General features: G+C 42.1%; 1 pseudogene; it reads left to right on the forward strand.

Annotated features, from left to right (window-relative positions):
• The first annotated feature begins 7,021 nt into the window (after positions 1 to 7,021).
• Positions 7,022 to 10,133, forward strand: LOC135534731 (saxiphilin-like; annotated as a pseudogene).
• Positions 10,134 to 11,399: the final 1,266 nt, after the last annotated feature.

The following is an 11,399-nucleotide window of genomic DNA, read 5'->3' on the forward strand; positions in this document are numbered from 1 at the left end:
ACCCCATACACATGGTTACAAGACTGAATGGAAGAGATTACTTCGATGAAATTTATACTTACCTAGAAACATTTTACATGAGTACAAAGGCCTCCTGAAGTTGACAGTAAAATAATTTAGCAGACTCATCTAGAATGACCTACAGGGTCAATTAGGATTAAGGGCGTTGCTCAAGGGCACATCAGATTTCACGGAGTGAGCTCTGGGATTCAAACAAGCCTTTATTGGCCAATGGCGAGGCTTCCTGTCGCATGGCAACGCTTGATATTTTATATGGAAACCATTACAATAGCTGTTAAAAATCAGCAGCTCCTCTTCCTGGGGTCCACACAAAATGACATTAGAACAACTCAGACAGAACTACATAATCAAATTACAGGTAGCCTACATGCCACATCTCCCCTTAAAGCAATACGAGATGGAACGGCGTTCCTTGCAATAATGGCTCAATATATATATATATATATATATATCACTGTAGGCTTAATGGTCCCACCTTAACAGAATAAAATCCGCCAATCCAAGTAGGAGGGAAACCAACAGTCTTGACCAAGACCAACGCCTGTAGAAACTGGTCCTCCTCGGCGCTGTGCACAGATGCCAGGTTTGCGCCAAGGTACTTCACAACGTTGGGTACAGACACCAGTTGATCACCAAGGGACACACAGTACCGCTAGAGAAGAAAGTATTTATTTAACTAGGCAAGTCAATGAAGAAAATTATTATCTACAGTAACAGCCAAGCAGTAGATGGGAACAAAGACATTTCATGTAATAGTCAGTCAGCCTTGCTGAGAATTTGTCTTCTAGACTCTCAACCAAATATTGACCATCGCAGCTAATTCCTTTTTAAACTCTTAAAGATACTAGTTCATCTCAGTCTTAAGCCATGTCCGGTGGGTTCCAGTATACAGGAGGCAAGACTCCACATTAAATATTCAAAATGTACAGAAAATTCCCATCTTAAAGGGAAGTTCAGTATTTCACATCAGTCATGTGTTGCAGTTTAAGAAAGTATCATCTTTAAGGTAATGTCAAAGAGCTAATTTGAACTACACTTCCCTTAAAATTCACAGTAGATGGTAAGGGTGATACCTCTGCTTCAGGCCAGCTCCTTGTAGTCTTTACAAACATTAAACAGCGTGATCCATATTTGGTCCAACCGGAAGGACACAAGTCTTCTTCTACAAGTGAATCTGTAAGGATAATTTACATGTGGCTTTAAAGGCTAGTGGAGAAAGATCCACAAAACAGAGCTACAATATTATTTGTTGATCAGTCAGTCACCTCTGCTACAATAAATATACAGAAAGAGTCAAGAAAAGTAGACTCTTACGTGCATCTCCCAGAGCAAAGGCAGCACTGAGAAGCAGAAGACTGGTCAACATGGTCATGGAGTCTCCTGAGGGAAACAGAGTGAAGCCATCAAAACCACAGATTCAACTCCACATACATTAGATTAGAACTGGAATGTGTCTGCTTTCCTAAATGCCAACCTATTCCCTAAACAGGGCTGAGGAGAATTTCTGGGCAGCTATTTCTCTCCACTCAGACAGAAGTAAATAAAGTTATAATTCCCAAATGTAGAAATGTCATTCAGGTTTGGTTATGGCCAAATCTGTCAGAAGACAAGCATTATGATTGAACACAAAGTTCATTCCTGCTTCTTTTACTTTCCAACAAAAATAGAAGTACAAAATGCTGGCATGTAAGTCATAGTGGCTTGTAACACCAGCAGGCAAGGCTTAGTGGCTTGTAACACCAGTAGGTAAGATGAAATGGCCACCAGGAAAGGATGTGATAAGATGTTATCGTGCTGGAGGGAATACACCACAGCCCAATATTAGACCTATTAATTAATGAAGCAAGGTCTAAGGACATTCCACTGCAAAAGCTTGCTGGTAGATGACATGGTTCAATAAGGTACCTGCTAGCAGTATGGGGTCCCACCTCTGAAGATCCAGCCATAATACACTAGATGGTTCTGATAAAGCACCATTTACAGCACTGAGCAGTGATCAATAACTAAATCTAGAATAGACAAGGCCCATCCAAATATGGCGGCCAATATTTTGTTCTGGCTTTGCATGTTCATGTTTCCCCTACTTCCAGTCTGGCCCAGCATGGTGCCCATACTGTGAGGGGTGAATAGCTAAACAGCTGAGCACAATATAAAATCCATTTAATGTTGATGGGAATAAAGTAAACATAGCATTTCATAGTTTCTTGTTCACTGAGACGCAACCAATCAGAACAGTCTACAGAATTATAGATGTAAGACACATTCTGCTAGCAGGAACCATCATTATACCATGTCTCATCTCACAAGCTGTAACACTTCCCTTACAGTTAAATTAAAGGTCTAATACTGGGCCAGCTACACCATAACAATACACATGATGAACAGGCTATTACACCCCAATGCAGGAAGTTAAAACCATAGAAAAGTTACAACAGCAGGCACTTACTTTAGCCAATTAACAACAGGAAAATAAAGGAACTTGGACACCACAAATGCTGAACAAACCTAAGTAGAACAAGCTGCTTATATACCAGAAGAATGGAAGAGGAATTGGTGATTAGCAGAGTGAGTTCAGGTGTGGTGAGTTAGCAGGAAAGGGGCGTGTCCAGAACGTAATTGGGAGTTCAATTATGCCCACTGAATGCATTTTTTAAATGATCATATACAAAAAGTTGTTTTGCAGGACAAGGTTTATTGTGACTTTCAAGAATGCCGGAATTGCTTCACCTTGCTCTTCTGGTAGGCTCGATGCAAGTTTCACCATCCAATTATTTCAGACATACAATGCAGTTCCACCATGGCACGGACCATGATGATATCTTGGCGCAGACGATGATGATACCTTGGCGCAGACCATAATGATACCTTGGCGCAGACCATGATGATACCTTGGCACAGACCATAATGATACCTTGGCGCAGACCATGATGATACCTTGGCGCAGACCATGATGATACCTTGGCGCAGACCATGATGATACCTTGGTGCAGACCATGATGATACCTTGGTGCAGACCATGATGATACCTTGGTGCAGACCATGGTGATACCTTGGCGCAGACCATGGTGATACCTTGGCGCAGACCATGATGATACCTTGGCGCAGACCATGATGATACCTTGGCGCAGACCATGATGATACATTGGTGCAGACCATGATGATACCTTGGCGCAGACCATGATGATACCTTGGTGCAGACCATGGTGATACCTTGGCGCAGACCATGGTGATACCTTGGTGCAGACCATGATGATACCTTGGCGCAGACCATGATGATACCTTGGTGCAGACCATGGTGATACCTTGGCACGGAAAATTTGTTTATTCTACACTCTAGGTACATGTTGTTTTTGTTGGGGGGTGAAGTTATTACATCCAGTTGTTTTTATGGACACAACAGTTCAAGGGAATCTCACTGTAGCAAGCAATTCTTACATCTATTTTCTATGCAAACTTTCTAAATGTCGACAAAAAAATGAAAGCTGAAGGTCTGGAGGAGAGAGAGTGAAAGTAGAAACAGGGTTCGTTGGTGGGAGAGAGGTATGGGAGAGGGGAAAGGTTTGGTGAGGAGATGAGGAAGGGAGAGAGGAGGAAGGGAGAGAGGAGAGGTTAGGGGAAGACAGGATGAGGGGAGAGAGGAATATGGGAGAGGAGAGGTGAGGAGGGGATGAGGGGAGAGAGGTATATGGGAGAGGTGAGGAAAGGAGGAGGGGAGAGAGGTATATGGGAGAGGAGAGGTGAGGAGGGGATGAGGGGAGAGAGGAATATGGGAGAGGTGAGGAAAGGAGGAGGGAAGAGAGGTATATGAGAGAGGAGAGGTTAGGTGAGGATGAGGGGAGAGAGGAATATGAGAGAGGAGAGGATGAGGGGAGAGAGGTATATGGGAGAGGAGAGGTGAGGAGAGGATGAGGGGAGAGAGGAATATGGAATATGGGAGAGGTGAGGAAAGGAGGAGGGGAGAGAGGTATATGAGAGAGGAGAGGTTTGGTGAGAGGTGGAAAGATGATGGATCAAGGTGTTAAAGGGATGTTGTGCGATTTTGGCAATTTAGCCCCTCTTTCATTACTTTTGAAGGAAGTTTTGAAATTAACTACTATAGCTTCAGCACAATTGCTAACTATGAGAGCAGATGCCAAAGTCTTCCAGTCATTGCGCTGACGCTAGTTAGAGATCGCTGGAAAAACTACCATCAAAGTCCTTCAAATGGCATGCAGAGACAAAATCTGACTCCGTGTAAGAAGAAAAGGGTTTTAATTTGCCAAAATATTGCAATATCCCTTTAAGGAGGAAATAGCACGGGTTCCAATCCAAGTGCCATTTATCAAACTCCAGGCGGTGCAATGTTCAGATGACATGAAAATAGAGCTCCCTAGTCATGATCTTCAGTGGTGGTTTTGGTGTGGAAAAACAGAAGCATTTGCAGAGAAGTACCTCATACCTACAGTAAAATATGGTTCTGCATCTTTAACGTTATGAAGGTGTTTTGGTTCTGTGGTCCTTTTTCAGTTCAACGGCATCATAAACTTTACCAAGTACCAGGTCATTATAGTTCCAAAAAAATAGTTATCTCTGCTGACATTGCAAGACAAAAATCCCAGAGCACACATCAAAATCCACAATGAAATGGTTAAATGACCACCAAAACAATATGTTGCAATGTCCATCTCAGTCTCCGGACAGAAAGAACGCCTGTATCTGTGTAGTGACTGGGTGTATTGATATCCAACATATAATTAATACCATTCCCAAAGGGATATTCAATGTCAGCTTTGGTAAATATTTACCCATCTATCAATAGGTGCCCTTCGTTGCAAGGCATTGGAAAGCTCCCGGTCTTTGTGGTTGAATCTGTGTTTGAAATGCATTGCTTGATTGAGGGACCTTACAGATAATTATATGTGTGGGGTACAGAGATGAGGTCATTCAAAAATCATGTCAAACATTATTATTGAACACAGAGTGAGTCCATGCAACTTATAATGTGACTTGATAAGAAAATCTTTACTCCTCATCTTGTTTAGGTTTGCCTTAACATAGAGGTTGAATACTTATTGACTGAAGACTTTTCAGCTTTTCATTTTTCTTTTATTATCAAGCTGCATTTTTAGATTGAAAATTATTTTCCCCAAATGAGAAACCAAAATGTTGAAAGATCGAATTCCCCGAGCCGACGAGGTACAAATCTGTCATTTCTACCAGAACAAGGCAGTTAACCCACTGTTCCTAGGCCTCATTGAAAATAAGAATTTGTTCTTAACTGACTTGCCTCGTTAGAAATTAAGGTAAAATAAACTAAATTAAAAATACAGACCTATAGGCTCAACTACATGAGTGTGACACTATGATTTGAAAAGTAGACCAAAAAAAGTATGCAGTTTCTCGAATTACACTGGGCATCATGCAGGAAGTGATAATATATAATTCACAAGTTATAGAGTAATATTGTCACCCATCAGACTATTCTTGATTTAATCTTATCTTTACATGTACTAAATGTGTGAAAATTGTTTTGATTTAGAATTGTCAATTATCATACATCTGACTCGAAATAGGGGCCATAATGTATTATTCCAGCTCAGGTGAATTTAGATTTTGGCTCAATGGGAGCAGTGTATGTGCAAAGTTTTACGCTGATCCAATGAACCATTTAATTTCTGTTCAAAATGTTGTATCAACAGTGCCCAAATGTGCCTAACTGGTCAGTATATACATTTTCAAGTAAATGACTGTAAACTCTCCTCAAACAATCAATGGCATTTATCACTGTAACAGCTACTGTAAATTGGACAGTGCAGTTTGAGTAACAAGAAGTTAAGCTTTCTGCCCGAATAAGACATGTCTATGTCCTGGGAAATGTTCTTGTTACTTACAACCTCATGCTAATCACATGCTAATCACATTAGCGCACATTAGCTCAACCATCCCGCAGGGGATACACTGATCCCGAGGTTAACTACCCCGAACCTCTCCTCTCTCCTATACCTCCACTAATTGGCCCAATCTGATCCTACAGCAGGCCGGCAGCCTGGGAGAACGGGACACTATCGTTCATCACACCTTGTAACACTTTTACAGTACTCATTTCAAATTCCTAACATTAAGCAAACCAGACGGCACCGTTCTATTTTTAAAATATAATTACGGATAGCCAAGGGCATACTCCAACACGGAAAATGTATGGAGTAAAAGGTACATTATTTTCTTTAGGAATGTAGTGAGTGAAAGTTGTCAAACATATTAATAGTAAAGTAAAGATACCCCCCAAAACGACATGAGTAGTACTTTCAAATATTTTCACTTTAGTACTTTACATCACTAACCAATGTCCGACATCGGGATCTCTCGTTGGATTAATGAGGAAACTAGTCACACCTGTGACAGGTCCTTTAAAAGGAGAGGTGGAAGAGGTAGACCATAACTTACAGACAACAGAGAGGGAGACACCAAGTGAATCCCTTGGAAGAGTGCAGAAGGTGAGAGTGAATCATTATTTAATAGACGAGCTGCATCTCAAATGTTACCTAAACGTTATGTGCCCTTGTCAAACGTAGTGCACTATGTAGTTGTGCCATTTTGTAGCGTGACCCCCCCCTGAATTTGAGTGTAGACTACTAGTTACCTTTGCAGTAAATGGGTAGTCTCTGACTATCTATAATGCTTCCCATTCCCTATGTAGTGCATTGTAGGCCCTTGTCAAAGGTAGTTCACTACACAAGGAGTGAGGAGCCATTTGGTAAGGATACATATTCCTCTGTGCCAGGCTAATCTATTGTGTGTGGTTGAAGAAGTTATACCTGAGTTCCATCAGAAGACGAGTAGCACCGTGTTGCCCACACTTCTTCTTGGAGTCCTCAGGACTGGGTTTAGAAAATGCTGCTTTGGCTGTTATTTCAGTTCTGTACCTAATAGTGGGTTTCCTTAACCTCTCCTCTAGTACCCACAGCCATTCCAGACCCTTTAAAATGCTCAACTAATCTCTCTCTCTCAGGAGACTATCACCATGGTGATATTGACCATCATTCTGCTTGTCAGCACTGCTTTTGCTCTAGGAGGTAAGCGTGACATACCTCACAACTACTCACCAACATATTAAATCAACATAAAACACACATAGATATTGATATGCAGGTGTGAATTGGAAATGCGTTTCTGTTCATAACTTTCTCCATGGGACACTCTTTGAGAGGTCAGCCATTATCAACATTGACACTGGAGAAATGAAGGTTTGGCCTTGCTTAATTAACTTGTAGTGACTCTAAACCCGGATCCGGGAGCGTAATCATCGCCTGACACGAATTAGCATAACGCAACAGACATAAATATTCACAAATCAAATCACAAGTGAAATATATTGGAACACAGCTTAGCCTTGTGTTAATCACCCTGTCATCTCAGATTTTCAAAATATGCTTTACAGCCAATGTTACCAAGCATTTGTAAGATTATCATAGCCTAGCATAGCATTATGTCTTGCTAGCAGCAGGCAACCTTGTCACGGAAATCAGAAAAGCAATCAAATTAAATCGTTTACCTTAGAACTTCGGATGTTTTCACTCACGAAACTCCCAGGTAGACAGCCAAAGTTCATTTTCTCCCAAGATATTAATTTTGTAGGCGAAATAGCTCTGTTCACGTTTGGCTGAGAAATCGCCTGGAAATTGCGGTCACCACAACACTGAAAAATATTCCAAATTAGCTCCATAATATCAACAAACTTGGCAAATGTTGTTTAAAATCAATCCAAGGTGTTTCTCTAATATCGATTCGATAATATAGCCGTCGGGACAATTAATTTCAGGAGGACCGACTGGAGTAATGGCTACCTCTGTATTTTACGCGAGAATCTCTCTCGGAGACACCATGTGGCCGCCTATGGCTATTCTTCAACAGAAATGCGTAAAACTACGTCACGGTGCTGTAGACATCTTGGGAAATACGTAGAAAGCGTAAGCTCGTTGATGTTAAATTCACAGCTGAATAGGGAGTCATTGGAACGCAGCGCTTTCAAAACCTGGGGCACTTCCGGATTGGATTTCTCAGGCTTTTGCCGGCAACATCAGTTCTGTTATACTCAGACAATATCTTTACAGTTTTGTAAACGTTGGTGTTTAATATCCAAAGCTTTCAATTATATGCATATTCTAGCATCTTCTCCTGACAAAATATCCCGTTTAAAACGGGAATGTTTTTTTCCAAAACTGAAAATACTGCCCCCTAGCACCAAGAGGATTTATTAAAGGCACATAGACGGATATATCAACTTGTCATCTCACTGATTTGAACTACTGGCCCAACTCTCTAACCGCAGGCTACCTGCCACTCCTCTAGTTCCAGAGATGTATTTCTAGATGCTGGACTGAGGTATTCTGCTATGAATGGTTTGATCATTCAACTGGATGTTTGTTTGGATTGTCTAGCAATAACACTGATACAATTTCCAGTCTTAGTTTCATCAGCTCTTCTACGAATCTGGAATTTGACTCCACAGGAACCCTATTCCGTAAAGGGCACTACTACAGACCAGGGTCCTTTGGGGAACAGGGGCCCATGTAGGATGCAGTGTCCTGACCAGGGTCCTTCGGGGAACAGGGGCCCATATAGGATGCAGTGTCCTGACCAGGGTCCTTCGGGGAACAGGGGCCCATGTAGGATGCAGTCTCCTGACCAGGGTCCTTCGGGGAACAGGGGCCCATGTAGGATGCAGTCTCCTGACCAGGGTCCTTCGGGGCACAGGGTCCCATGTAGGATGCAGTGTCCTGACCAGGGTCCTTCGGGGCACAGGGGCCCATGTAGGATGCAGTGTCCTGAGCAGGGCCCTTCGGGGAACAGGGGCCCATGTAGGATGCAGTCTCCTGACCAGGGTCCTTCAGGGAACAGGGGCCCATGTGGGATGCAGTCTCCTGACCAGGGTCCAATAGGGACGCAACCCAAGATTCCAGATGCAGCCAGAGCTTCCAGGATGTTTGTCCAGCAATGTATGTTCTACTATGTAATGTCATCGTTATAAAGAATGTTATCTGTGTTTAGATGGTATGATACGACCCAAGACCCCCTGTGAGATTGCTAGAGATACTGCGATGAAAAAGTCCAGCCTGGAGTCTACGTCCCCACGTGTGACAACGATGGACAATACAAACCTGCGCAATGTTCAGGCTCTACAGGTTACCGCACACACCATAAATGCTCCAATTGAGTTGAACGTGACAATTCAATATGTTACAGTAAAATGTGTAAATGTTATTAACATGTCTTTCTGGTAGGTTACTGTTGGTGTGTGACCAGTTCTGGACAGAAGATCCCGGGTACTGAGACTCCACCAGGCATTGCTCCAATCATATGTTCCACCCAGAGTAAGTGAGGCCCTGTGGTCTCATTCAACACATCACTACTCTTGCTTCCTACCTTGGACCTCTTTATGCTTTCTTTACAAGATGCTAAACTGATTTCTGTATCATGATCTCTCTTCTTCCTGTGTCATTATCATACACACCATCAGATCTGACAGCTTATTCTCATTCCAGCACATCTTTTTCTTCACCGAGTCTTCATTTCCTGCATGTCGTCCTACTTCTGAACAGGGTCCCATATGGAACACAGTCCATGATTCCAGAATGTATATCCATCATTGTTATGTCCACATTACAATGTATGTTGCCTGTGTGTCCAGATGGTACGATACGACCCAAGACCCCATGTGAGGATGTTAGAGATGCCAGGCCACATGGCCAAGTTGGAGCCTACATCCCCACGTGTGACGCCGCTGGACGATACACCCCTGAGCAATGTTGGGGCTCTACAGGTTAAAACACACACTATAAATGCTCCAATTCAGTTGAACGTGACAATTCAATGTGTTCCAGTAAAATGTATATTTGAGTAAATATTGTATTATGTGACAGGTTATTAACATGTCTTTCTGGTAGGTTACTGTTGGTGTGTGAACAGTTCTGGACAGAAGATCCAGGGTACTGAGACTCCAACAGGCACTGCTATCAACTGTTCCACCAAGGTGTGTGTATATATTCATTCACTAAATGTTACTACTTTGCAGCTAGTTATTGATTTGTATTTCTTTCTAATTGTAGATGAAAGGCGTTGGAAGTAAGATGTAGAAGACGGCCAGGTGTCTTTACTGTACTACAAGAACGGATTCACATCCCATACAAAATAAATACATGAAGGAATCCAGAGATTAGTGTTGCTTTACTTACGTTATTGTTGGTGTGATACGTTGTTCAACATATCTGAACCGGTTCATTTCTGGGAAATGGAGGAAGGAGTAGGACTGTTATGGTGACTGTTACAGGAAATGAAGACAGTCAAATGCCACTTGACCATGTAGTAGTTAGGCTTCACCAAGATCTGGTGATGGTCGTTATTTGTCTACCACACTTGGTAGACTGCCTGGTACTGAGCACTATTGTCCCTCTAATCACGCTGACATCAATTCCGATTGGTGGAAATCAGAAAGATGGACAGCTGAGAAGGGAGTTGCGAGGTTTAGTCACGTGCACAGGCAAGGCCTTAATGCCTATGGATTTGGGTCCACTTTATGTTCATACCAATATTTGGAGGCGGGGTGGGAACTTGCCAGAAAACAAACGTCGTCAGTACAGTATTAGCTAGCTAGAATGTGTGGGTGATGCACATCATTGCTCTGTGTAAACAGGACATCCAAGAAGTTAAATTAATGACTTTAGTGGGGTAAGTAAATGTTCAGCCTGTAATTGTATAACTAAAACACACCATGACAAAGTATGTGGTCACCTGCTCATGAAAAATACCTTTCCTTTTGTAAAACTGGTTTACCTTCAGACGAGTCTTGTGAGGCCTGTTGGTGTAGCAAAACAACCGCCATATTGTCTGATGGTGGGGTCATATCAGTGTGATTTGGTGGGGTCATATCAGTGTGATTTGGTGGGGTCATATCAGTGTGTATTGAATGTTCTGGGATTTTCATCCTCATTATTCCCAAAAGGTCTTAATGATGTGTAAGAACTCTTAGTGTACTTTTGTCCAATTTCATTATGTTTTTGAAATTTACTTGCGCATAAGGCATGTTTTGTCCATTTGCAATATGATTTCATAGGAAGTCAAGTCACTTTTTTTGGCCAAATGCAATTTGAAAATGCCAAATCAGGATGTTATGTCCATTTACCATCACGAATTTGGCATGCTCAAAAATACTGCAGGAAAGCGAAATTGACTGGCCCAATGAAATAGGGATAGCTGGGACGAGATAGTTGTTCCTTTCCATCGCTCATTACGTTTGATTTCAGAATGTCACTTTGGTGATGGTACCTCTGTTTAAATATATTGTAAATGGACAATAGTCACCAGCAAGTCACCGTCAATTAGATATCATTCTGACACCAAAC

The sequence above is a fragment of the Oncorhynchus masou genome, unplaced genomic scaffold (genome assembly GCF_036934945.1).
Source record: "Oncorhynchus masou masou isolate Uvic2021 unplaced genomic scaffold, UVic_Omas_1.1 unplaced_scaffold_3890, whole genome shotgun sequence".
Taxonomy (NCBI): Eukaryota; Metazoa; Chordata; class Actinopteri; order Salmoniformes; family Salmonidae; genus Oncorhynchus; species Oncorhynchus masou.